Consider the following 25,524-nt stretch of genomic DNA (forward strand, 5'->3'; position numbering starts at 1 on the left):
ATTACAGCATAGCCAACCCTATTTTAGCCTGTTTTAGCACATGTACAGTATATCGTATTATTCTTGAATATAGTCGTTTAGTCTAAATATGTGTTAACAGTTATTTATTGTTATTATATGTATTATATGTTTTTGTTTTACAAAGGGGTTCAATTTAATAGATTTAACTAATACCTCATTCAAGCTATGTAGATCTTCAGGTCAGGGAACTACAATACCCATCATACACCTTTGCAAAGCTCTTTTCTGTGATCTGTTTTACTGATGCAAAGTCCGATTCACTTCTGAAAATGATTCATTTGGACAGTTTGGTTCAATGAACCGATTCATAGGGCCCTTAAGTCATTTTCGCAGTTATGTCAGTACACATTTTTCTTTCTTTTAACAACTCAAGAGTCGTTTTATTTCCGTGAATCATCTAAATAAATGTATTGTGTGAACACATATTGGTGATCATTATCATCTGTTCAAGTTAATGCTGAATCATCTAAATAAAGTGAACTGTGTGAACACATATTGGTGGTTATTGTATTTTGCTCATTTAAGTTGGTGATGTTTGTGTTCGCAGTTTTAGGCACAGTGCCTCTGTCATTTGTTTAGCTTAAACATCGGTTTTTAGTCAGTTACAAAGGTGTCAGGCATTAAATTGTTGTATTTTTAACTAACCTAATTATGACAGAGTTACAGATTTCAGGTGTTTTTGGTGAGTGTAAGCAGTGAAAACTTAAATGTGACCGTCGAGTAACGTTAGCTACTCAAACGAAGACAAATTTTTGTAAGTGTTCATTAAGATGTCGAAATGAAAATAAGCGTACAAATATCCATAATGACAATAAGTACAATATACCCTAAAGACACAATAGCCCCTGCTAAGTACACCCAAAATTTGTTAGAGTGGTGAGATATTTACGTTTACCTTTATTCATTTAGCAGACGCTTTTATCCAAAGCGACTTACAGATGAGGACGGTGTAAGCAATCAAAACAACAAAAAGAGCAAGGGTATATAAGTGTTATAACAAGTCTCAGTTAGGTTAACACAGTACACGAAGCATGGGCATTTAAATAATATAATAAATAAAAAGAAAACAGATTGAATAAAAAAGAATAGAGCAAGTTAGAGAACTTTATACACACACACACATATAAAACGCACTCCAGTTTTTCGACCTCAACAGCGCAGCTCCATTTACCCTGCATGGGTCTTTGTGCAGCGTCAGACGACTTTTTCAGAATTCGATTCCTTCCAAGGCATAAACTTTGGCCCTAATCGATATAGAACTTTGTCGTCGAATGCGGATGTAATGTTTTAATTCACAATGAATTTCCGGTTTATAGATTTATTGTATAGTTTATTGTTCACAGCAGGCAACTGTAGCGTAGTAGTCTTTGTTGGTTTTAGTGATTGGACCCACCCTCAACCCCTTGTATGATGTACACGATGTGGGGGATTGTCATCAGGAAGTCATAAACATTGGTCACGCCCAAGATGGCTCCGCCCAAGATGATCAAGATGATCGCCCAAGATGATCACTCGAGTCGGCCGTGATATTTTGGTTTATGATTAAAAGGCTGGATAATAATAAGCAACATATCTTATATCTGATATAAACTAGGATAATATAATGATGTTAAGTAAACGTCTCGAATGAAGACGATGTTTAAAGCAATATTTTAATACCCAAATTCACAGAAATATTGCTTGGTATGAACAAAGAGACCCAATTACACGAGACCAAAAACTGGGAAAACGAGTCGTATAGGCCCTAAGCGCAAGACCAAACCTTTATTCAAAAGTGAGTCTGTCATCTTGTGTGAGGCTATGATCCAGGTAGTCTGTGGGGGTATAGCTCAGTGGTAGAGCATTTGACTGCAGATCAAGAGGTCCCCGGTTCAAATCCGGATGCCCCCTTTGGACTTGGAATGTTAGGAATATGTGTAGCCATATCTTCCTGCCTTTTTGTGCTCATACTGTACAGGGTTATATCTCAATGGCACGGCATTTAATTGCAGATTAAGAGGTCCCAGGTTCATTCCATGTGCCTAATTGGAGTTTGGCATATTAGGAATAAACAAATACTTGACATAAGTTCATTTTTGAGGTTTGTGCTCATGCAGTACGGGGTTATAGCTCAACAACAGAGCATTTGTCTGCAGATCAATAGGTCTACATTTTGGATCTGGCTTGCTTTACATAATCAACGACATGATTTCAAAGTGAGTCTGTAATCAATTCGTCCACAGTTCAAATCTGGGTGTCCCCTTTGGACTTGTCTTATTTGGAGGTTTTGATTTTTGGAGTTGCCGATTCTGATTTTGAGTAACCAAAGACCTGAGTGTACAGTGAAGGAGTCAAAGTTTGATATTGTTGAATCGAAGGATCTAATTTAATCTTTGGCTCAAAACACAGAAGTCTGTAGGGGTATGGCTTAATGAAAGAGCATTTTTCTGCAAAGATGTGGGGTATAGAGTGATAGAGCATTTGAGTGCAGATAAAAAGGTCCTCGGTTCAAATCCGAGTGCCGCTTATGGATTTGCCAGATTAGGAATAAGTGCAAACATATCTATAAAGAAAGATTCTATGTGATTGTAACTCAGTGGTGCATCCTCTCGAGAGGATCTTTTTTGTATTTGGCATGCTTGTCATATCCATAAACTTTATTCAAAAAGTGGCCTGTTGCTTTAGGTCTGCGATTGTAACAATGTGATAATAATTTGTCTACACACTGACCACATGTATGGAGAGTGCGCCAGAAGCCAATGGCCAGTTTAAGGTTTCCAAATACCATATGGTCTAGCGCTTAGGATTCCTGGTTTTCACCCAGGCGGCCCAGGTTTGACTCCCGGTATGGGAACGGATGCTCCTTTTTAATTCCCTCCTCAAAAATCCAGCACATCTTCCTGCACCAGATTATTCGCTCCTTCAGTTTAACTCAGTTTACAACTTATTCTAAATGTCCAGGTGGAAATTAGTGATAAGGCTTCAAAATGGCAAGCCCATGACATCAAAAACACATGGCATTATACCCTTCAAAGTAATGAAGCAGTTACAGAGTAGCGATGAAATTGTTCATTCGAAAATCAACTGGCTGCCAGCCTGCAGTTTATTTCCCCTATAATCGCCGAGCTTGTCGGAGTGCTTGTGAGACGAATGGCAATACCGAAGCATGTCCGTGTCTTCCCTAGACATCGGAAAGGGTGTGCAGAATATGTCTTTTTTGGAAAAAAAGAAGAATACCTGAAGATTTGCCTTTTCTTCTGGATTTTGGAGAAGAGAAAAAAAACAAAACAACAAAATAAGCCGGAGAAAAACAAGCACAGAGCAAGCCAGCTAGGAGTCGAACCTAGAATCTTCTGATCCGTAATCAGACGCGTTATCCATTGCGCCACTGGCCCACCAATAGTAATAACCCCTGATTGTTACAGAGTTTTTGGTTTTAGATGTGAAAGTGGCAAGCATTGCTGTCTGCTTATTCTCACCTTGTTTTCAGGAGGTAAGCCCAACAGCCCACCAGCACATCAGCCCACCAGCCCCTCCCTGGTGATCTAGTGGTTAGGATTCGGCACTCTCACCGCCGCGGCTCGGGTTCGATTCCCGGTCAGGGAAAGCTCTTTTGGCTTCCAATTGTGGACTGCGAATTCAAGCTCTGCTAACAGCTGCGAGAAAGCCAGCTCCAAACCAAAAAAATGGTGAGCACTTGAAAAAAAGACCTCCTTCGAGACGGAGTCGAACCAGCGACCTAAGGATTGCCAACACTCCAACCTACAGTCCTCCGCTCTACCAGCTGAGCTATCGAAGGGGCAAAGTGTTAGACAGAACCTCGACATATCATGGTCTTGTAGCTCTACTGCTGGCCAAAAAGTCACTTCTGGTGCAGGAAGATGTGCTGGATTTTTGAGGAGGGAATCAAAAAGGAGCATGCGTTCCCATACCGGGAGTCAAAACTGGGCCGCCTGGGTGAAAACCAGGAATCCTAAGCGCTAGACCATATGGGATTTGGAAACTTTAAACTGGCCATTGGCTTCTGGCACACTTTCCATACATGTGGTCCGTGTGGGTGCAGGATCTTGTAGTGGCCTGTTGCTTTAGGTCTGCGACTGTAACAATGTGATAATAATTTGGCAAAACCAGAATTATCCATAAGGACGGTTTTCTGAATTATATAGTGTTGTATGCATTCAAGGGATCTGTTTTTTTTTACTCACCCCGGGAGTTCAGTTTATTTAGGCAGATTCCTGTGATTGCTGAATTGATACCTTGAACTGGTAATTAAGCTCTTGTCCAGGTGAAAATACTTGTGTCATGCATCTGAAAACACACATTGCAACCGTTATCTAGATGAAAATCTGACTTTCATCGGTCTGTCAAAGTACAAAATTGACATATTTTGAATCCGCGAAGTTGCTGATTATTCGCTCGTTCAGTTTAATGCAGATTACAATTTATTCTCAATGTCCAGGTGGCAATTAGTGATAAGGCTTCAAAATGGCAAGGCCGTGACATCAAAACAACATGGCATTACACCCTTCAAAGTAATGAAGCAGTTACAGAGTAGCGATGAAATTGTTTATTCGAAAATCAACTGGCTGCCAGCCTGCAGTTTATTTCCCCTTTAATCGCCGAGCTTGTCGGAGTGCTTGTGAGACGAATGACAATACTGAAGCATGTCCGTGTCTTCCCTAGACATCGGAAAGGGTGTGCAGAATATGTCTTTTTTGGAAAAAAAGAAGAATGCCTGAAGATTTGCCTTTTCTTCTGGATTTTGGAGAAGAAGAAAAAAAAAAACACAACAACAAAATAAGCTGGAGAAAAACAAGCACAGAGCGAGCCAGCCAGGAGTCAAACCTAGAATCTTCTGATCCGTAGTCGGACGCATTATCCATTGCGCCACTGGCCCACCAAGAGTAAAGACCCCTGATTGCTACAGAGTTGTTGGTTTTAGATGAGACAGTGGCAAGCATTGCTGTCTGCTTATTCTCACCTTGTTATCAGGAGGTAAGCCCACCAGCCCACCAGTCCACCAGCCCCTCCCTGGTGCTCTAGTGGTTAGGATTCGGTGCTCTCACCGCCCCGTCCCGGGTTCGATTCCCGGTCAGTGAAAGCTCTTTTGGCTTCCAATTGTGGACTGCGAATTCAAGCTCTGCTAACAGCTGCGAGAAAGCCAGCTCCAAACCAAAATAAATGGTGAGCACTTGAAAAAAAGACCTCCTTCGAGCCGGCAACCTAAGGATTGCCAACACTCCAACCTACAGTCCTCCACTCTACCAGCTGAGCTATCAAAGGGGCAAAATGTTAGACAGAACCTCGACATCTGGGGCAGGAAGATGTGCTGGATTTTTGAGGAGGGAAGCAAAAAGGAGCATGCATTCCCATACCGGGAGTTGAACCCGGGCCGCCTGGGTGAAAACCAGGAATCCTAACCGCTAGACCATATGGGATTTGGACACCTTAAACTGGCCATTGGCGCACTTTCCATACATGTGGTCAGTGTGGGCGCAGGTTCTTGTAGTGGCCTGTTGCTTTAGGTCTGCGACTGTAACAATGTGATAATAATTTGGCAAAACAAGAATTATCCAAAAGGACGGTTTTCTGAATTATATAGTGTTGTATGCATTCAAGGGATCTGTTTGTTTTTACTCACCCCGGGGGTTCAGTTTTTTCTGGCAGATTCCTGTGATTGCTGAATTGATACCTTGAACTGGTAATTAAGCTCTTGTCCACGTGAAAATACTTTTGTCATGCATCTGAAAACACACATTGCAACCGTTATCTAGATGAAAATCTGCCTATCGTCGGTCTGTCAAGGTACAAAATTGACATATTGTGAGGTTAATAATGAAAGTGAGACCAATTTTTTATCCGCAAAGTTGCTGATTATTCGCTCATTCAGTTCAATGCAGATTACAATTTATTCTCAATGTCCAGGTGGCAATTAGTGATAAGGCTTCAAAATGGCAAGCCCGTTACATCAAAACCACATGGCATTACACCCTTCAAAGTAATGAAGCAGTTACAGAGTAGCGATGAAATTGTTAATTCGAAAATCAACTGGCTGCCAGCCTGCAGTTTATTTCCCCTTTAATCGCCGAGCTTGTCGGAGTGCTTGTGAGACGAATGGCAATACCGAAGCATGTCCGTGTCTTCCCTAGACATCGGAAAGGGTGTGCAGAATATGTCTTTTTTGGAAAAAAAGAAGAATGCCTGAAGATTTGCCTTTTCTTCTGGATTTTGGAGAAGAGAAAAAAAAACACAACAACAAAATAAGTCGGAGAAAAACAAGCACAGAGCGAGCCAGCCAGGAGTCGGACCTAGAATCTTCTGATCCGCAGTCAGACGCGCTATCCATTGCGCCAAGGCCGGCGCCCATTAGTCGAGGTAAAGATCCTAAAAGACGCACAGGGACGCAAGTTCGCGGCCCACTCCGAACAGTGATGGAATTCCTGGAATGTGTCCGCTTTGACACTGCTGATGCACGCGTACGTAATCATCATTCTCCCCCGTAATTTAATCGAACGTAAATTCGTCCCCCCACTGGTAAAAGTACCAGCTCATGACCACTATGTGACGCACGCTACAGGAAATACCTTATATGGACAAAAGCATCAAGCTGTCACCGGATAAAAAAGTCGAAATGATTTGACAGACAAAACGTGAATATTCATTGCAACAAATACATGATTTATGTTTTTGTGCATTTTCACAACAAAATACATGAATAACGCAGCGCTAACTAACTCATTTTTTTACAGTATATTATTTTTTACAGTATAACATTATATCTTTATATTTTCTGAAAGTCCCTGTTTTTGTGTGTGTGTGTTTTATTGTTATGTAATACTGGAATACTTAAAAAAATTTGCAACTTCAAATACAGTGAGAAATAGGCACAAAAACATTACTAGTGCAAAGATTAAGATTAACAACCCTTTTAATTTGCAAATATAAAGTCAATAAAAAAATTATAACAGCAGTGCAAATTTATATGCATTTACAAATATTGTGAGAATACAAAAAGGCACAATAACAATAGTGTGAGGGCAAATATTAACAATCCTTTTAATCTCCATATATATTTTAAAGCCAATAAAACATTTAGAACAGTAGTGCAATTTTGACACATCAATTAAAAATAATAAACAGTAAACCAAAAATGTTTACCACAGTAGTAAAGTGTTTACATATCAGTGTAAAAAATATAATAAATATCAAACCAAAACAAACACAACAACAATAGTGTGAGGGCAAATATTAACAACCCTTTTAATCTCAATATACATTTTAAAGCCAATAAAACATTTAGAACAGTAGTGAAATTTTGACACATCAATTTAAAATAATAAACAGTAAACCAAAAATGTTTACCACAGTAGTAAACTTTTTACATATCAGTGTAAAAATATAATAAATATCAAACCAAAACAAACATTTGCAGTGCAATTTTGACATCAGACTAAGAAAATAATAAATAGTAAACCAAGACAAACATTTACCACAGTAGTGCAATTTTGACATATTAGCCAAAAAAAAGTAAATCAAAACAAAAATGGACCATAGTAGTGCAATTATGATATATTCGCCCCTAAAAAAATAGTAAATCAAATATACCAAAAACAAAATAATGATAATAATAAAAACATAAACATACAATATATATATAATGGTATGAAATATTTTTCCAACAGAGGCATGCAGCAGAGGAAACACACAGTAATTACACATAGACAGCTGTCATTGTTGGAGACTTGTAAATTGCACTATAAAGCAAACATTAACCAAATAAAAATATAATGTGCTGAAATAGCAGTTTTAAGAAGCTGGAGGGTTGCCATTCCCCTTTTTTTTCTTCTATAACCTCGTTCCTGCAGCACAGCCCTCCATTCACCATATGATTGAGTCTCAGACTCTTTGCAGAACCAGTTGCCAAAGTACTGAAGATGTGATGGTGGCTTTCTCTCTTTGTTACACTTTCTGCAAAGAATGACATCTGTCTTCTTCACATATTTTCTTGTGACAGTTCCAGTGCGCTCCCTCTCCAGTTTTCTCTTTCTGTATTGCTGAGTGGAGTAAGGAACATCTTGACCGGATGTCTGTGTCTGAGCTGATGGTTGCAGAGCTGAAGTTAAAGGGAAGTTGAAGAACATCACCTGTGAGGTACCTGGCACTGTAGAGGATGCCATGGGTGCGTCTGGGGCTTGGATACCCTGCTTCAAAATCTCTTGTTCCTGTGACTTGCCACGCCTGCTGAACCTGGGAAACATAAAACGACAGATATTAATAAACATTTAAGCAATACAAAAGATCAACTACTATTTTTCATGACTATGACGCAGCAGCATGACACAGCTGAGATCACACAGCAGTCGTCTAATGTATTACTGCTTTTGTGAAATGGCTACTTTATTGAGATTAACATTGTATTATGAATTATTGATTCTTGCAGTCTGCTGAAGACAGCTGATCCATGTCATAAATCTTATCTTTCATAATGAAGAAGAAAACAGAAGTTGAACTCTTGTTGATTTGTTTCTAGACCTGCAAACCAGCCATGGTTACATTAAGGCTGATGATACAAAAAATTTTGAGAAGTGTTTCTTGGGTACGTTCCCCACTGAGAATGGGTAACAAATTTCAATCTGGATACTTCAGATCAATCTTGCGCTCTGTGTCTTGCCTGGTTGCCTGTTGATGGCAATATTAACCAAAGTTGCCCAGCAGCATTTATCAAAAAAAGTTGCCGTGTAACATCAGCCCTTAGCTGCTTTAAGTTTAGGCTTAGCGGTGACAATGCTTATTTACTCACCATTGTGTGAGTGTTGCAGCGTTTACTTCTGGGAGCTGGATGGTGGTCTCACTCATCACCTTAGCATTAGTGAGGATGCACTCTCGGATGTGCTTGTAAGCACGTGCTACAACAGTGAAGCGGGACACCCTTACTCCGTCACAGCGCACCGCGTTTGGGTAGAGAGCACAGAGCCTTGTGAAAACGGCCTCCACCACTCGGTTGCAGTCAGGCCACTGTGCAGGAATATGAGCCCCAACGAAACACCTGCAAATTACAACAGGATACATATTATTAATGTAAGATTGTTTTCATTGTGTGATCTTATTTTTATTTTCCCTTACCTATTCTGTCTGTTTTGCTTTGTGTTGTCTAAATGTTCATTGATAATATCTGCCCATAGTTATGTTTTCTTTCTTTGTTTTGTTTTTAGATTGATGTTGAAATGTCATATCAATAAATCAGGTCTCTACTGGATTACTGTGTTGTGGAATTATTACAGGGTGTTGTTATTCAGCCTGTCAGATTTTATTCACAATAATGACTGCATATTATCCCGCTTATTACATGGCTACTTACTAAAGTACAGTAAAAGACAAATTATTTGACACAACATATTGATACAAAATGATTTTACCGATTTAAGAAATGATTGCTTCGTTTCTACTAAATTAATTATTCCAGTGTACGGTTGTAACTGTGTCCATAGCAATGTAACATACTTAGCAACCTAATATATATAGTCAGAATTAAATGTAAATCACAACTAATAATTTATGTTATAACCAAGATAAGCTAGTCATGAAGGTGTCAGGTTACTAAACAAAAAAAGTTGTAGGTGATATTTCAGCCAGTTTCAGATATATATATATATATATATATATATATATATATATATATTACAAAACAATTTGTAAACCCTGTTTACTAAATATAACATACCTTTGAGGCCAACCAAGAACTCTGCCAAGTCCTGCACGGCTCCATACCCCTCAATATTATCAGGTCCAACCGAATACTAAAATGAAAGGTAATTTAGGAACTTTTGATAGCATCAATGAAAACAAATATTCACATGAAAGCACATTCAATGTAACCCAGATTATGTTTACATACATGTAAATATAAATAAAAAATAAACTGGGCCCTTACATCGTGTGAAGTGTTCTCTTCCGATGTTGGATGATCCGTTTCTGCAGATAATCGGTCCACTGGGACAACATCAAAAAGGTCAATATTGATTTGAAATTTGTATTTATGCCTTTCAATGTGATAAATACAAATTTATAGTTAGTGTGATAACAAATACCGAAATCTTTATGAATACTTTGGTAAAACTCACAGCTATGTGCTCCAGGAAAGAGTCCTAGATTTGATTGAGTGTGCAGTGAGCTGCTGACAGGAGATGACACTGGTGATGGAGGGACCACAAACAGTGATGACGTGGGGCTGGTTGCTGGAGGAGTTGGAGATGATGCTGCAGACGCTGCAGACACTGATGCTTGTGAAGAGGCAGCAGGTGTCCGTTCAGTGTCAAAGGTGGGGACAGTGATGTCCTGAAACTCCTCAAGTTCAGCATAACCTTCATCCACCTCTATACCAACCTCAGTGGTCTCTGACTCTTCAATGGCCAACTTGTAGTCCTGCAGAACTTTACCAGTTTGCTGGTAAAGATATTCCACTCCAATAAGCTCACCTTTAAAATAGAAAAACATTGACAATTAGATAACATACCATAATATTATATTATAAATTAGTGGTTCAGTGGTTTATACTTAAATTAAAGTGTCACTAAAAACAAAAAAAAATTGTTATATACCAGTGTACTTTCTTGGCCCAACATAAGGAATGATTTTCATGCCCATAAGCTCCTCTGCAAGAGTGTTGACAGCATGGCGCAGAAGATAGTTGTAGGAATGTGGTTGCTGCTGATTAGTTGTTGCTGCCACAGCCCGGTCCTCATTCCACCTTGCAAGCCCATCCAAAAGATATGTCTGAAAGAAGGTGTCACTTGCCAGCGTGCCTATAAATGAAAAAAAAAAAACAATAATAAATTCACAGAAAAAAAAATTCATATAAATACACAAATAGCTGTTCTTGCAATTCTCATAATTATTTCAGTATAAATCATATCTTAATTTAATAATTCAGTTAAATAATTTATTAACCTGGGATGAATCTGTTAAGGTGCAAGTGAAATGACTCAAGTGAAGTGGAACCTCTGGCACAGCGGTATGTTGGCACGTGGTGCCCTCCCTTCAGTACAGTACCCGTCTGCATGTAGAGCTGCACACCGGCAGGATCCTGGATGCAGGCCACATGCTTCCGCTGGGACTTTAAAATCTCTCTCATGCGGGCTGAGTTTATTAGTGGGACTCCCAGAGTGTCACGACCAGCATCTCCATCAAAGGCCTGAACATGGCTCTCAATCAGCGCCAGGGTCTCTTTGGTCCCGCGAGTGGTTCTCCTGCAATGTAGCGCTAGCTCGCTACGACTGATAAAGCGCAGCACATCAGCCTCGGGTGATGGTTTCCCATCAGCTTCCAGCTCTGCTTGCTTAGCCGTCTTCAGGGCAGCCAGGTCGACCTGGTCCCACATGAAAATACAATGGCTGAGGCCACTCATAAATGTGGCATATAACTGGTGAGAGTCGGTGGTGCAGCCGACAGCAAACCTTCGCATGAAGTGCCAGACATCTAACCGGATGGTCATTTGCCCCCACTCTTCAAACATCCTCCTCAAAAGAGTGTTGCCACAGCAGTCTCGGTCGACATACAGCACTTCGGGAGGAGCCACCCCAGCCACTCTGTATCGCTTGATAAGGCCTTCTATCATTGGCCCCAGACCAAAACCTTCGCTCGCTGTGAGCACGGACATGATCACCTGTCCATGCTCATTGCCAACATTAGTTGCCCAAGTAGCAGTGCCATAGCTGCGTCCTGCTAGTTTTCTGGCCACTTTTTTGGTAGAATCCATTTTTAAGATTCGACCATATTGTGATGTTATAGTGGCCTTGACCTCATCCAGCCTTTGCAGGACATCCTGGGCATACACCTGCATCAGCCATCAGTGCTTGGGTATAGAAGGCATTGAAGGAGCAGGTTCAAATGTCACAGGCAGGATTAGGCTCGACGTGACAGCACTGGCAATCCCCTTGCAATCTGTCAGATACTGGACTGTCTTTTGCAACCAGACATCAACATGACGCTCCTGTAGCTTGCGCTGGATCTGGCTGCTGCTGTTTCCCAGCCCACGCTGACGCATCAAAGTTACTACCTCAAAGTCACATGCAAGTTTTGAAGTAAGAATGCAAAGGAACAGCACCCTGTGGCCAATGTCGAGCTGGGAAACGAGATCATGGCTCCAGCTGATGACCTTCCTTTTACATCTTCGGCAGGCAAGGTACTCAGATGCCACAAAGTACATCTCACCCATGGCAACCACCTGCCTGATCTTTTGATGCAAGCCAGCTGAGGTCAGAAGTTCTTTTTGACAGTCTGGATGCGGACAAGTCAGCTTCACTTGCCACAGTTTTCGTGGTATCCAGAGCAGCAGGCGATGGCCAAAGTAATTCTCCAAGGAAGGAGAATTACTGGTCTTCAGTGGCACCGGTAGAGGATACCACCAAAGTTTGTTCACCCTACTAAATACCAGCTCAGGATGCCCCTGTGCTGTCCACCTGAACAGGGCCTTGGAGATCCACCTCTGGTCCACTTCAGGCAGGGTGTGTGTCCATCCAGCAGGAAGACAGACTCGTCTTGCTGAAAAAATTAAATAAAATAGAAAAACAGAAAATAAACACATAAATAAACAAACTCACATTGCTTCACTTTACTTTATTATCCCTGGAAAGGAAACGTTGAATACTTTAAATAAGTATAGACGTACATGCCACATATGACTCCTCAAACTTAGCTGCCTCTGCCAGCAGTGTGCTGTCATCTATCTCAAGGGACACAGTCGGACAGGTGAGGGTGGCTGAGGGTCCTGTGGCTGTCTCAAGGGACACAGTCGGACAGGTGAGGGTGGCTGAGGGTCCTGTGGCTGTCTCAAGGGACACAGTCGGACAGGTGAGGGTGGCTGAGGGCCCTGTGGCTGTCTCAAGGGACACAGTCGGACAGGTGAGGGTGGCTGAGGGTCCTGTGGCTGTCTCAAGGGACACAGTCGGACAGGTGAGGGTGGCTGAGGGCCCTGTGGCTGTCTCAAGGGACACAGTCGGACAGGTGAGGTTGGCTGAGGGTCCTGTGGCTGTCTCAAGGGACACAGTCGGACAGGTGAGGGTGGCTGAGGGCCGCGCACGTGCCTGGGCCAAAGCTACAAAAAAACACAGGACAAACAGATAAACATGACTACTGAACAGCAATAAATGCTAAACAAACCAAAAAAGTGTTATACAAATAAATGTTTGCTTACAAGGTGCGACTTTGAGGGGGGAAACCAGTCTTTTTACAGCCTTGTTCAAGTTTTTTTGGTTAGGCAACTTCCTAACCAAGAGGGAGCGGAGAGAGGCAGTAGAAGTATGGGTGGTGGTAGCGTGCTGGGTGGGGGTGGTGAACTCTGTGGGGGTGGTGAACTCTGTGGGGGCAGAGTGCTGGGAGTCAGCAGCATGCTGGGGAGATTTGATTGAGTGTGCAGTGAGCTGCTGACAGGAGATGACACTGGTGATGGAGGGACCACAAACAGTGATGACGTGGGGCTGGTTGCTGGAGGAGTTGGAGATGATGCTGCAGACGCTGCAGACACTGATGCTTGTGAAGAGGCAGCAGGTGTCCGTTCAGTGTCAAAGGTGGGGACAGTGATGTCCTGAAACTCCTCAAGTTCAGCATAACCTTCATCCACCTCTATACCAACCTCAGTGGTCTCTGACTCTTCAATGGCCAACTTGTAGTCCTGCAGAACTTTACCAGTTTGCTGGTAAAGATATTCCACTCCAATAAGCTCACCTTTAAAATAGAAAAACATTGACAATTAGATAACATACCATAATATTATATTATAAATTAGTGGTTCAGTGGTTTATACTTAAATTAAAGTGTCACTAAAAACAAAAAAAAATTGTTATATACCAGTGTACTTTCTTGGCCCAACATAAGGAATGATTTTCATGCCCATAAGCTCCTCTGCAAGAGTGTTGACAGCATGGCGCAGAAGATAGTTGTAGGAATGTGGTTGCTGCTGATTAGTTGTTGCTGCCACAGCCCGGTCCTCATTCCACCTTGCAAGCCCATCCAAAAGATATGCCTGAAAGAAGGTGTCACTTGCCAGCGTGCCTATAAATGAAAAAAAAAAAACAATAATAAATTCACAGAAAAAAAATTTCATATAAATACACAAATAGCTGTTCTTGCAATTCTCATAATTATTTCAGTATAAATCATATCTTAATTTAATAATTCAGTTAAATAATTTATTAACCTGGGATGAATCTGTTAAGGTGCAAGTGAAATGACTCAAGTGAAGTGGAACCTCTGGCACAGCGGTATGTTGGCACGTGGTGCCCTCCCTTCAGTACAGTACCCGTCTGCATGTAGAGCTGCACACCGGCAGGATCCTGGATGCAGGCCACATGCTTCCGCTGGGACTTTAAAATCTCTCTCATGCGGGCTGAGTTTATTAGTGGGACTCCCAGAGTGTCACGACCAGCATCTCCATCAAAGGCCTGAACATGGCTCTCAATCAGCGCCAGGGTCTCTTTGGTCCCGCGAGTGGTTCTCCTGCAATGTAGCGCTAGCTCGCCACGACTGATAAAGCGCAGCACATCAGCCTCGGGTGATGGTTTCCCATCAGCTTCCAGCTCTGCTTGCTTAGCCGTCTTCAGGGCAGCCAGGTCGACCTGGTCCCACATGAAAATACAATGGCTGAGGCCACTCATAAATGTGGCATATAACTGGTGAGAGTCGGTGGTGCAGCCGACAGCAAACCTTCGCATGAAGTGCCAGACATCTAACCGGATGGTCATTTGCCCCCACTCTTCAAACATCCTCCTCAAAAGAGTGTTGCCACAGCAGTCTCGGTCGACATACAGCACTTCGGGAGGAGCCACCCCAGCCACTCTGTATCGCTTGATAAGGCCTTCTATCATTGGCCCCAGACCAAAACCTTCGCTCGCTGTGAGCACGGACATGATCACCTGTCCATGCTCATTGCCAACATTAGTTGCCCAAGTAGCAGTGCCATAGCTGCGTCCTGCTAGTTTTCTGGCCACTTTTTTGGTAGAATCCATTTTTAAGATTCGATCATATTGTGATGTTATAGTGGCCTTGACCTCATCCAGCCTTTGCAGGACATCCTGGGCATACACCTGCATCAGCCATCGGTGCTTGGGTATAGAAGGCATTGAAGGAGCAGGTTCAAATGTCACAGGCAGGATTAGGCTCGACGTGACAGCACTGGCAATCCCCTTGCAATCTGTCAGATACTGGACTGTCTTTTGCAACCAGACATCAACATGACGCTCCTGTAGCTTGCGCTGGATCTGGCTGCTGCTGTTTCCCAGCCCACGCTGACGCATCAAAGTTACTACCTCAAAGTCACATGCAAGTTTTGAAGTAAGAATGCAAAGGAACAGCACCCTGTGGCCAATGTCGAGCTGGGAAACGAGATCATGGCTCCAGCTGATGACCTTCCTTTTACATCTTCGGCAGGCAAGGTACTCAGATGCCACAAAGTACATCTCACCCATGGCAACCACCTGCCTGATCTTTTGATGCAAGCCAGCTGAGGTCAGAAGTTCTTTTTGACAGTCTGGATGCGGACAAGTCAGCTTCACTTGCCACAGTTTTCGTGGCATCCAGAGCAGCAGGCGATGGCCAAAGTAATTCTCCAAGGAAGGAGAATTACTGGTCTTCAGTGTCACCGGTGGAGGATACCACCAAAGTTTGTTCACCCTACTAAATACCAGCTCAGGATGCCCCTGTGCTGTCCACCTGAACAGGGCCTTGGAGATCCACCTCTGGTCCACTTCAGGCAGGGTGTGTGTCCATCCAGCAGGAAGACAGACTCGTCTTGCTGAAAAAATAAAATAAAATAGAAAAACAGAAAATAAACACATAAATAAACAAACTCACATTGCTTCACTTTACTTTATTATCCCTGGAAAGGAAACGTTGAATACTTTAAATAAGTATAGACGTACATGCCACATATGACTCCTCAAACTTAGCTGCCTCTGCCAGCAGTGTGCTGTCATCTATCTCAAGGGACACAGTCGGACAGGTGAGGGTGGCTGAGGGTCCTGTGGCTGTCTCAAGGGACACAGTCGGACAGGTGAGGGTGGCTGAGGGTCCTGTGGCTGTCTCAAGGGACACAGTCGGACAGGTGAGGGTGGCTGAGGGCCCTGTGGCTGTCTCAAGGGACACAGTCGGACAGGTGAGGGTGGCTGAGGGTCCTGTGGCTGTCTCAAGGGACACAGTCGGACAGGTGAGGGTGGCTGAGGGCCCTGTGGCTGTCTCAAGGGACACAGTCGGACAGGTGAGGTTGGCTGAGGGTCCTGTGGCTGTCTCAAGGGACACAGTCGGACAGGTGAGGGTGGCTGAGGGCCGCGCACGTGCCTGGGCCAAAGCTACAAAAAAAACACAGGACAAACAGATAAACATGACTACTGAACAGCAATAAATGCTAAACAAACCAAAAAAGTGTTATACAAATAAATGTTTGCTTACAAGGTGCGACTTTGAGGGGGGAAACCAGTCTTTTTACAGCCTTGTTCAAGTTTTTTTGGTTAGGCAACTTCCTAACCAAGAGGGAGCGGAGAGAGGCAGTAGAAGTATGGATGGTGGTAGCGTGCTGGGTGGGGGTGGTGAACTCTGTGGGGGCAGAGTGCTGGGAGTCAGCAGCATGCTGGGGAGCTTTCCCAGCATATTGCTCTTCCTTCATGGCAATGGCAATTCTGCCAGAAGGAAAGAGCTCAATATACTCCCTGAAACTCCCCTTGTTGTGGGCATGTTCTTGGGAGTCTTTGCTGCCTCCTGTGGGGTCCCTCTTCATAGCTGCCACCAGATAAGCAGCATACCCCAGGGCATTTTCAGCCACCCACCTAAATGTTTGCCCACGAAATACATCAAACTGGATTTCAAAGAAACCCAACAGGTGCTTTCTGTTAGACAGATCTCCGTGGTGCTCACTTAAACTTTTCCTGGCTTTGTCCAGCACTTTCTCCGGGGGCAGGGGTCTTGTGTATGACTTTCCTTTGTTGGCTTCCTTCACCTTTGACGCTTCCACTGTATCCGTCAGATTCAGGCTTCCATCAGCCCGTCTCCTGAAGCGAGGTTCCATCTAAATTAAAAAAAGTGAACTATATTTACTTATGATCACCTTTTAATGTTGATTTTATATTATGCTTTGTTTGTGTATATATTTTCCTACAGGCTAAAAATGTTGGCTAACATATCAGAATTATCCCAGAGTAAGAGGTAATTTTTCAGATAATTATTATACATTAAAATATAACTTTTGTCCCACCTGAGACAGGGAAGGGAAAGTTCAGTCTATTCTATGTGATCTCCTTTTTAAAGACAAATTTTTCACAAATTTGTCTGCTCTATTACAAGTAAAGATCATACATTCAAAATTCTAGAATCAAAATATACTTAAAGTACTAAAAGTAGAAGCATAATGCATACTATATTATTGCATTATAACAAGTAATGCATTAATGTGTAAGAATCGTTTTAATGTTGCAGCTGGTAAAACTGTAACTTAATATACTTTATATTCTGCTTGGTCGACTAATCTACAAAAATATGAAATGCTTTTTTTTATTATAATATTTTACATTGATTAGCTGAATTATTAGCTTGTCTGAACTACAGGTTATTCATTCAAAACAACTTTATATATTTGACACTTTATTTTTATTTTAACATAAAAACACAACTCACTTTACAATATGCTGGCACTAGTATGCAATAAATAAATACAATTAAATGCATTAATTCATGCTTAATTCATGCACAGATAATCATGACTTAATATATAACTCATTAAGGACCAAACCATTTATTAATTATTACTGCATTGGCAACAAATGAACATTTTATATGATTCATAGATAAAGAAATCAATAAATTGTTGTTATTAGTTAAATGTGTCATAATGTATCCATTCCTTAATAACATATTATATTAACTAACAGTGTAAAATTATATCAATAATGAATCATTAGATAATAATTTGTAAAGATATCATTATGTTATTACTTTAACTTTACTTGTTGAGGTACATGACTAATTAAAAAAAAAATCCATAACCACAATAACATTTTAACAATATGTTAATAGCTCTTTACCTCAACATGTAAAGTCATAACATGATTCCTTTGAAAATCATTAGCTCATGATTAATTAAAGCTGACAACTGGAAGTTGAAGTAAATAGCTTTGGCCACTGTAGTAATTAAAATATACATTTACGTCATTAGTTAATATAATGTTATTAAGGAACTAATATATTAAAGTAAATTTAACTAATAAAATTGTATTTATTAATTTATCTATGAAACATATAGAATGTTTATTAGTTGCTGATGTAGTAATCATTAATTAATGGTTTAAGTTAGTCCTTCATTCGTTTACATTAACTCATGATTATCTGTGCATTCGTTAAGTATAAATTAATGCATATTTGTGCACCAGTATTGTAAGTGTTACTTTTTTATTGATAAAAGATTCACTTACATTGCAAATGTTGGTTAGAAATTAATCGATGACCGTTATCTTCTTCTTCAGCCGTGATCCGCAAGTCTCCGGGGGTTCTTGACGTTATCAATTGTTGTTGATAACTTGTTGTTACTACGAAGAATCACGGATGAGGAATGAGCGCTGATTGGTCAATTTCTTGTTGTTACTGGGCGGAATCACGGTTGCAATACGAGCGCTGATTGGCTAATTGCTTGTTGTCGGGGAAGTCGTGGCCTAATGGTTAGAGAGTTGGACTCCCAATCGAAAGGATGTGAGTTCGAGTCCTGGGCTGGCAGGAATTGTGGGTGGGGGGAGAATTGTGGGTACAGTTCTCTCTCCACCTTCAATACCACGACTTAGGTGCCCTTGAGCAAGGCACTGAACCCCCAACTGCTCCCTGGGTGCCGCAGCATAAATGGCTGCCCACTGCTCCGGGTGTGTGTTCACTGCTCTGTGTGTGTGCATTTTGGATGGGTTAAATGCAGAGCACAAATTCTGAGTATGGGTCACCATACTTGGCTGAATGTCACTTCACTTTCTTTCTTTCTTTCTTGTTACTGGGGGGAATCACGGTTGCGATACGAGCGCTGATTGGCTAATTCGCAGTTACGATACGAGCGCTGATTGGCTACTTCGCGGTTGCTATACGAGCGCCGATTGGCTAAAACATAAATTTCATGGTTGCAGCCGGGAACGTGATTGGCTGTCATAACAAAGAATAACTGGCCCACCAATAGTAAAGACCCCTGATTGCTACAGAGTTGTTGGTTTTAGATGTGACAGTGGCAAGCATTGCTGTCTGCTTATTCTCACCTTGTTATCAGTATGTAAGCCTACCAGCCCACCAGCCCACCATCCCCACATCCCCACATCCCCTCCCTGGTGGTCTAGTGGTTAGGATTCGGCGCTCTCACTGCCGCGGCCCGAGTTCGATTCCCGGTCAGGGAAATCTCTTTTGGCTTCCAATTGTGGACTGTGAATTCAAGCTCTGCTAACAGCTGCGAGAAAGCCAGCTCCAAACCAAAAAAATGGTGAACACTTGAAAAAAAGACCTCCTTCGAGCCAGCGAACTAAGGATTGCCAAGACTCCAACCTACAGTCCTCCGCTCTACCAGCTGAGCTATCGAAGGGGCAAAGTGTTAGACAGAACCTCGACATCTGGTGCAGGAAGATGTGCTGTATTTTTGAGGAGGGAAGCAAAAAGAAGCATGCGCTCCCATACCGGGAGTCGAACCTAAGGCCGCCTGGGTGAAAACCAGGAATCCTAACCGTTAGACCATATGTGATTTGGACACCTTAAACTGACCAGTGGCGCACTTTCCATACATGTGGTCAGTGTGGGCGCAGGATCTTGTAGTGGCCTGTTGCTTTAGGTCTGCGACTGTAACAATGTGATAATAATTTGGCAAAACAAGAATTATCCAAAAGGACGGTTTTCTGAATTATATAGTGTTTTATGCATTCAAGGGATCTGTTTTTTTTTTTACTCACCCCGGGAGTTCAGTTTATTTGGGCAGATTCCTGTGATTGCTGAATTGATACCTCGAACTGGTAATTAAGCTCTTTTCCAGGTGAAAATACTTGTGTCATCCATTTGAAAACACACACGGCAACCGTTATCTAGAGGAAACACTGCCTATTGTCACTCTGTCAAGATACAAAAATGACATTGTGAGGGTAACAATGAAAGTGAGACCAATTTTTAATCGGCAAAGTTGCTGATTATTCGCTCCTTCAGTTTAACTCAGTTTACAACTTATTCTAAATGTCCAGGTGGCAATTATTGATAAGGCTTCAAAATGGCAAGCCCGTGACATCAAAACAACATGGCATTACACCCTTCAAAAAAGTAATGAAGCAGTTACAGAGTAGCGATGAAATTGTTCATTCGAAAATCAACTGGCTGCCAGCCTGCAGTTTATTTCCCCTATAATCGCCGAGCTTGTCGGAGTGCTTGTGAGACGAATGGCAATACCGAAGCATGTCCGTGTCTTCCCTAGACATCGAAAAGGGTGTGCAGAATATGTCTTTTTTGGAAAAAAAGAAGAATGCCTGAAGATTTGCCTTTTCTTCTGGATTTTGGAGAAGAGAAAAAAAACACCACAACAAAATAAGCCGGAGAAAAACAAGCACAGACCGAGCCAGCCAGGAGTCGAACCTAGAATCTTCTGATCCGTAGTCAGACGCGTTATCCATTGCGCCACTGGCCCACCAATAATAAAGACCCCTGATTGCTACAGAGTTGTTGGTTTTAGCTGAGACAGTGGCAAGCTAAGGATTGCCAACACTCCAACCTACAGTCCTCCACTCTACCAGCTGAGCTATCGAAGGGGAAAAGTGTTTGACAGAACCTCGACGTCTGGTGCAGGAAGATGTGCTGGATTTTTGAGGAGCGAAGCAAAAGGGAGCATGCGTTCCCATACCGGGAGTCGAACCCAGGCCCCCTGGGTGAAAGCCAGGAATCCTAACCACTAGACCATATGGGATTTGGACAACTTAAACTGGCCATTGGCACACTTTCCATACATGTGGTCAGTGTGGGCGCAGGATCTTGTAGGGGCCTGTTGCTTTAGGTCTGCGACTGTAACAATGTGATAATAATTTGGCAAAACAAGAATTATCCAAAAGGACGGTTTTCTGATTTATATAGTGTTGTATGCATTCAAGGGATCTGTTTTTTTACTCACCCCGGGGGTTCAGTTTTTTGGGGCAGATTCCAGTGAACCTAGAATCTTCTGATCCGTAGTCAGACGCGTTATCCATTGCGCCACTGGCCCACCAATAGTAAAGACCCCTGATTGCTACAGAGTTGTTGGTTTTAGATGTGACAGTGGCAAGCATTGCTGTCTGCTTATTCTCACCTTGTTTTCAGGAGGTAAGCCCACCAACCCACCAGCCCCTCCCTGGTGGTCTAGTGGTTAGGATTCGGCGCTCTCACCGCCGCCGCCTGGGTTCGATTCCCGGTCAGGGAAAGCTGTTTTGGCTTCCAATTGTGCACTGCGAATTCTAGCTCTGCTAACAGCTGCGAGAAAGCCAGCTCCAAACCAAAAAAATGGTGAGCACTTGAAAAAATGACCTCCTTCGAGCTGGAGTCGAACCAGCGACCTAAGGATTGCCAACACTCCAACCTACAGTCCTCCGCTCTACCAGCTTAACTATCAAAGGGGCGAAGTGTGAGACAGAACCTCGACATATCACGGTCTTGTAGCTCTACTGCTGGCCAAAAAGTCACTTCTGGTGCAGGAAGATGTGCTGGATTTTTGAGGAGGGAATCAAAAAGGAGCATGCGTTCCCATACCGGGAGTCAAACCTGGGCCGCCTGGGTGAAAACCAGGAATCCTAAGCGCCAGACCATATGGGATTTGGAAACCTTAAACTGGCCATTGGCTTCTGGCGCACTTTCCATACAAGTGGTCAGTGTGGGCGCAGGATCTTGTAGTGGCCTGTTGCTTTAGGTCTGCGACTGTAACAATGTGATAATAATTTGGCAAAACAAGAATTATCCAAAAGGACGGTTTTCTGAATTATATAGTGTTGTATGCATTCAAGGGATCTGTTTTTTTTTACTCACCCCGGGAGTTCAGTTTATTTGGGCAGATTCCTGTGATTGCTGAATTGATACCTCGAACTGGTAATTAAGCTCTTTTCCAGGTGAAAATACTTGTGTCATCCATTTGAAAACACACACGACAACCGCTATCTAGAGGAAAAACTGCCTATTGTCACTCTGTCAAGGTACAAAAATGACATTGTGAGGGTAACAATAAAAGTGAGACCAACTTTTAATCGGCAAAGTTGCTGATTATTCGCTCCTTCAGTTTAACTCAGTTTACAACTTATTCTAAATGTCCAGGTGGCAATTAGTGATAAGGCTTCAAAATGGCAAGCCCATGACATCAAAACCACATGGCATTATACCCTTCAAAGTAATGAAGCAGTTACAGAGTAGCGATGAAATTGTTCATTCGAAAATCAACTGGCTGCCAGCCTGCAGTTTATTTCCCCTATAAGCGCCGAGCTTGTCGGAATGCTTGTGAGACGAATGGCAATACCGAAGCATGTCCGTGTCTTCCCTAGACATCGGAAAGGGTGTGCAGAATATGTCTTTTTTGGAAAAAAAGAAGAATGCCTGAAGATTTGCCTTTTCTTCTGGATTTTGGAGAAGAGAAAAAAAACACAACAACAAAATAAGCCGGAGAAAAACAAGCACAGAGCGAGCCAGCCAGGAGTCGAACCTAGAATCTTCTGATCCGTAGTCAGACGCGTTATCCATTGCGCCACTGGCCCACCAATAGTAAAGACTCCTGATTGCTACAGAGTTGTTGGTTTTAGATGTGAAAGTGGCAAGCATTGCTGTCTGCTTATTCTCACCTTGTTTTCAGGAGGTAAGCCCACCAGCCCATTAACCCACCAGCCCATTAACCCACCAGCCCCTCCCTGGTGGTCTAGTGGTTAGGATTCGGCGCTCTCACCACCGCGGCCCGGGTTTGATTCCCGATCAGGGAAAGCTCTTTTGGCTTCCAATTGTGGACTGCAAATTCAAGCTCTGCTAACAGCTGCAAGAAAGCCAGCTCCAAATCAAAAAAATGGTGAGCACTTGAAAAAAAGACCTCCTTCGAACCAGCGACCTAAGGATTGCCTACAGTCCTCCACTCTACCAGCTGAGCTATCGAAGGGGCAAAGTGTTAGACAGAACCTCGACATCTGGTGCAGGAAGATGTACTGGATTTTTGAGGAGGGAAGCAAAAAGGAGCATGCGTTCCCATACCGGGAGTCGAACCCGGGGCGCCTGGGTGAAAACCAGGAATCCTAACCGCTAGACCATATGGGATTTGGACACCTTAATCTGGCCATTGGCGCACTTTCCATACATGTGGTCAGTGTGGGCGCAGGATCTTGTAGTGGCCTGTTGCTTTAGGTCTGCGACTGTAACAATGTGATAATAATTTGGCACAACAAGAATTATCCAAAAGGACGGTTTTCTGAATTATATAGTGTTGTATGCATTCAAGGGATCTGTTTTTTTTACTCACCCCGGGGGTTCAGTTTTTTTGGGCAGATTCCTGTGATTGCTGAGTTGATACCTTAAACTGGTAATTAAGCTCTTGTCCAAGTGAAAATACTTGTGTCATGCATCTGAAAACACAGATTGCAACCGTTATCTAGATGAAAATCTGCCTATCATCGGTCTGTCAAGGTACAAAATTGACATATTTTGAGGTTAATAATGAAAGTGAGACCAATTTTTTATCCACAAAATTGCTGATTATTCGCTCGTTCAGTTTAATGCAGATTACAATTTATTCTCAATGTCCAGGTGGCAATTAGTGATAAGGCTTCAAAATGGCAAGCCCGTGACATCAAAACAACATGGCATTACACCCTTCAAAGTAATGAAGCAGTTACATAGTAGCGATGAAATTGTTCATTCGAAAATCAACTGGCTGCCAGCCTGCAGTTTATTTCCCCTTTAATCGCCGAGCTTGTCGGAGTGCTTGTGTGATGAATGGCAATACCGAAGCATGTTACGCGACTCCCCATAGACATCGGAACCTCAATCTATCAGGGTTCTGTAGCTCTACTGCTGTCCAAAAAGTCACTTCTGGTGCAGGAAGATGTGCTGGCTTTTTGAGGAGAGAAGCAAAAAAGATCAAGCTTTCCCATCACGGGAGTCGACCCCTGGCTGCATGGGAGAAATCCAGGAATCCTAACTGCTAGACCATATGGAACTGGCCAGCTTTAACTGGGCAGAAGCTTGTGGGCCACTTTCATTTAATCTGGCCAGTGTGGTTTACAGAAATAAATGGTGTTACATGAATTCAAGGGTCATGTTTGTTGACTCACCCCGGGGGTTCAGTTTTTTGGCCAGAGTCCTGTGATTGCTGAATTGATACCTTGAACTGGTAATTAAGCTCTTGTCCAGGTGAAAATACTTGTGTCATGCATCTGAAAACACACATTGCAACAGTCATCTGGATGAAAAACTGTCTATCGTCGGTCTGTCAAGGTCCAAAATTGACATACGAATGGCAATACCGAAGCATGTCCGTGTCTCCCCTAGACATCGGAATGGGTGTGCAGAATATGTTTTTTTTTGGAAAAAAAGAAGATTGCCTGGAGATTTGCCTTTACTTCTAGATTTTGGAGAAGAAAAAAAAAAACAACAACAAAATAAGCCTGAGAAAAACAAGCACAGCGCAAGCCAGCCAGGAGTCGAACCTAGAATCTTCTGATCCGTAGTCAGACACGTTATCCATTGCGCCACTGGCCCACCGATAGTAGAGACTCCCGATTGCTACAGAGTTGTTGGTTTTAGATGTGACAGTGGCAAGCATTGTTGTCTGCTTATTCTAACCTTGTTTTCAGGAGGTAAGCCCACCAGCCCACCAGCCCCTCCCTGGTTGTCTAGTGTTTAGGATTCGGCGCTTTCACTGCCGCGGCCCGGGTTCGATTCCCGGTCAGGGAAAGCTCTTTTGGCTTCCAATTGTGGACTGTGAATTCAAGCTCTTAACAGCTGCGAGAAAACCAGCTCCAAACCAAAAAAATGGTGAGCACTTGAAAAAAAGACCTCCTTCGAGCCGGAGTCGAACCAGCGACCTAAGGATTGCCAACACTCCAACCTACAGTCCTCCGCTCTACCAGCGGAGGTCTGCGACTGTAACAATGTGATAATAATTTGGCAAAACAAGAATTATCCAAAAGGACGGTTTTCTGAATTATATAGTGTTGTATGCATTCAAGGGATCTGTTTTTCTTACTCACCCCGGGGGTTCAGTTTTTTTGGGCAGATTCCTGTGATTGCTGAATTGATAACTTGAACTGGTAATTAAGCTCTTGTCCAGGTGAAAATACTTGTGTCATGCATCTGAAAACACACATTGCAACCGTTATCTAGATAAAAATCTGCCTATCATCGGTCTGTCAAGGTACAAAATTGACATATTGTGAGGTTAATAATGAAAGTGAGACCAATTTTTTTATCCACAAAGTTGCTGATTATTCGCTCGTTCAGTTTGATGCAGATTACAATTTATTCTCAATGTCCAGGTGGCAATTAGTGATAAGGCTT

At 42.6% G+C, this 25,524-nt stretch overlaps 11 non-coding genes across 11 annotated transcripts; 4 read left to right on the forward strand and 7 right to left on the reverse strand.

Moving 5' to 3' along the window:
• Window positions 1-1,839: 1,839 nt before the first annotated feature.
• Window positions 1,840-1,911, forward strand: trnac-gca (transfer RNA cysteine (anticodon GCA)). Its single transcript has one exon. It is a non-coding gene; the product is annotated as a tRNA-Cys (tRNA).
• Window positions 1,912-3,322: 1,411 nt separating this feature from the next.
• On the reverse strand, window positions 3,323-3,395 carry trnar-acg (transfer RNA arginine (anticodon ACG)). The gene has a single exon. It is a non-coding gene; the product is annotated as a tRNA-Arg (tRNA).
• A 139-nt stretch (window positions 3,396-3,534) lies between these two features.
• On the forward strand, window positions 3,535-3,606 carry trnae-cuc (transfer RNA glutamic acid (anticodon CUC)). Its single transcript has one exon. It is a non-coding gene; the product is annotated as a tRNA-Glu (tRNA).
• A 1,760-nt stretch (window positions 3,607-5,366) lies between these two features.
• trnae-uuc (transfer RNA glutamic acid (anticodon UUC)) lies at window positions 5,367-5,438 on the reverse strand. Its single transcript has one exon. It is a non-coding gene; the product is annotated as a tRNA-Glu (tRNA).
• A 13,893-nt stretch (window positions 5,439-19,331) lies between these two features.
• trnae-cuc (transfer RNA glutamic acid (anticodon CUC)) lies at window positions 19,332-19,403 on the forward strand. Its single transcript has one exon. It is a non-coding gene; the product is annotated as a tRNA-Glu (tRNA).
• A 1,189-nt stretch (window positions 19,404-20,592) lies between these two features.
• trnar-acg (transfer RNA arginine (anticodon ACG)) lies at window positions 20,593-20,665 on the reverse strand. Its single transcript has one exon. It is a non-coding gene; the product is annotated as a tRNA-Arg (tRNA).
• Window positions 20,666-20,869: 204 nt separating this feature from the next.
• trnae-uuc (transfer RNA glutamic acid (anticodon UUC)) lies at window positions 20,870-20,941 on the reverse strand. The gene has a single exon. It is a non-coding gene; the product is annotated as a tRNA-Glu (tRNA).
• Window positions 20,942-21,355: 414 nt separating this feature from the next.
• trnae-cuc (transfer RNA glutamic acid (anticodon CUC)) lies at window positions 21,356-21,427 on the forward strand. Its single transcript has one exon. It is a non-coding gene; the product is annotated as a tRNA-Glu (tRNA).
• A 1,242-nt stretch (window positions 21,428-22,669) lies between these two features.
• Window positions 22,670-22,742, reverse strand: trnar-acg (transfer RNA arginine (anticodon ACG)). The gene has a single exon. It is a non-coding gene; the product is annotated as a tRNA-Arg (tRNA).
• Window positions 22,743-23,214: 472 nt separating this feature from the next.
• trnae-uuc (transfer RNA glutamic acid (anticodon UUC)) lies at window positions 23,215-23,286 on the reverse strand. Its single transcript has one exon. It is a non-coding gene; the product is annotated as a tRNA-Glu (tRNA).
• Window positions 23,287-24,653: 1,367 nt separating this feature from the next.
• On the reverse strand, window positions 24,654-24,726 carry trnar-acg (transfer RNA arginine (anticodon ACG)). The gene has a single exon. It is a non-coding gene; the product is annotated as a tRNA-Arg (tRNA).
• Window positions 24,727-25,524: the final 798 nt, after the last annotated feature.

Source organism: Carassius carassius, chromosome 38 (genome assembly GCF_963082965.1).
Source record: "Carassius carassius chromosome 38, fCarCar2.1, whole genome shotgun sequence".
Classification (NCBI taxonomy): domain Eukaryota; kingdom Metazoa; phylum Chordata; class Actinopteri; order Cypriniformes; family Cyprinidae; genus Carassius; species Carassius carassius.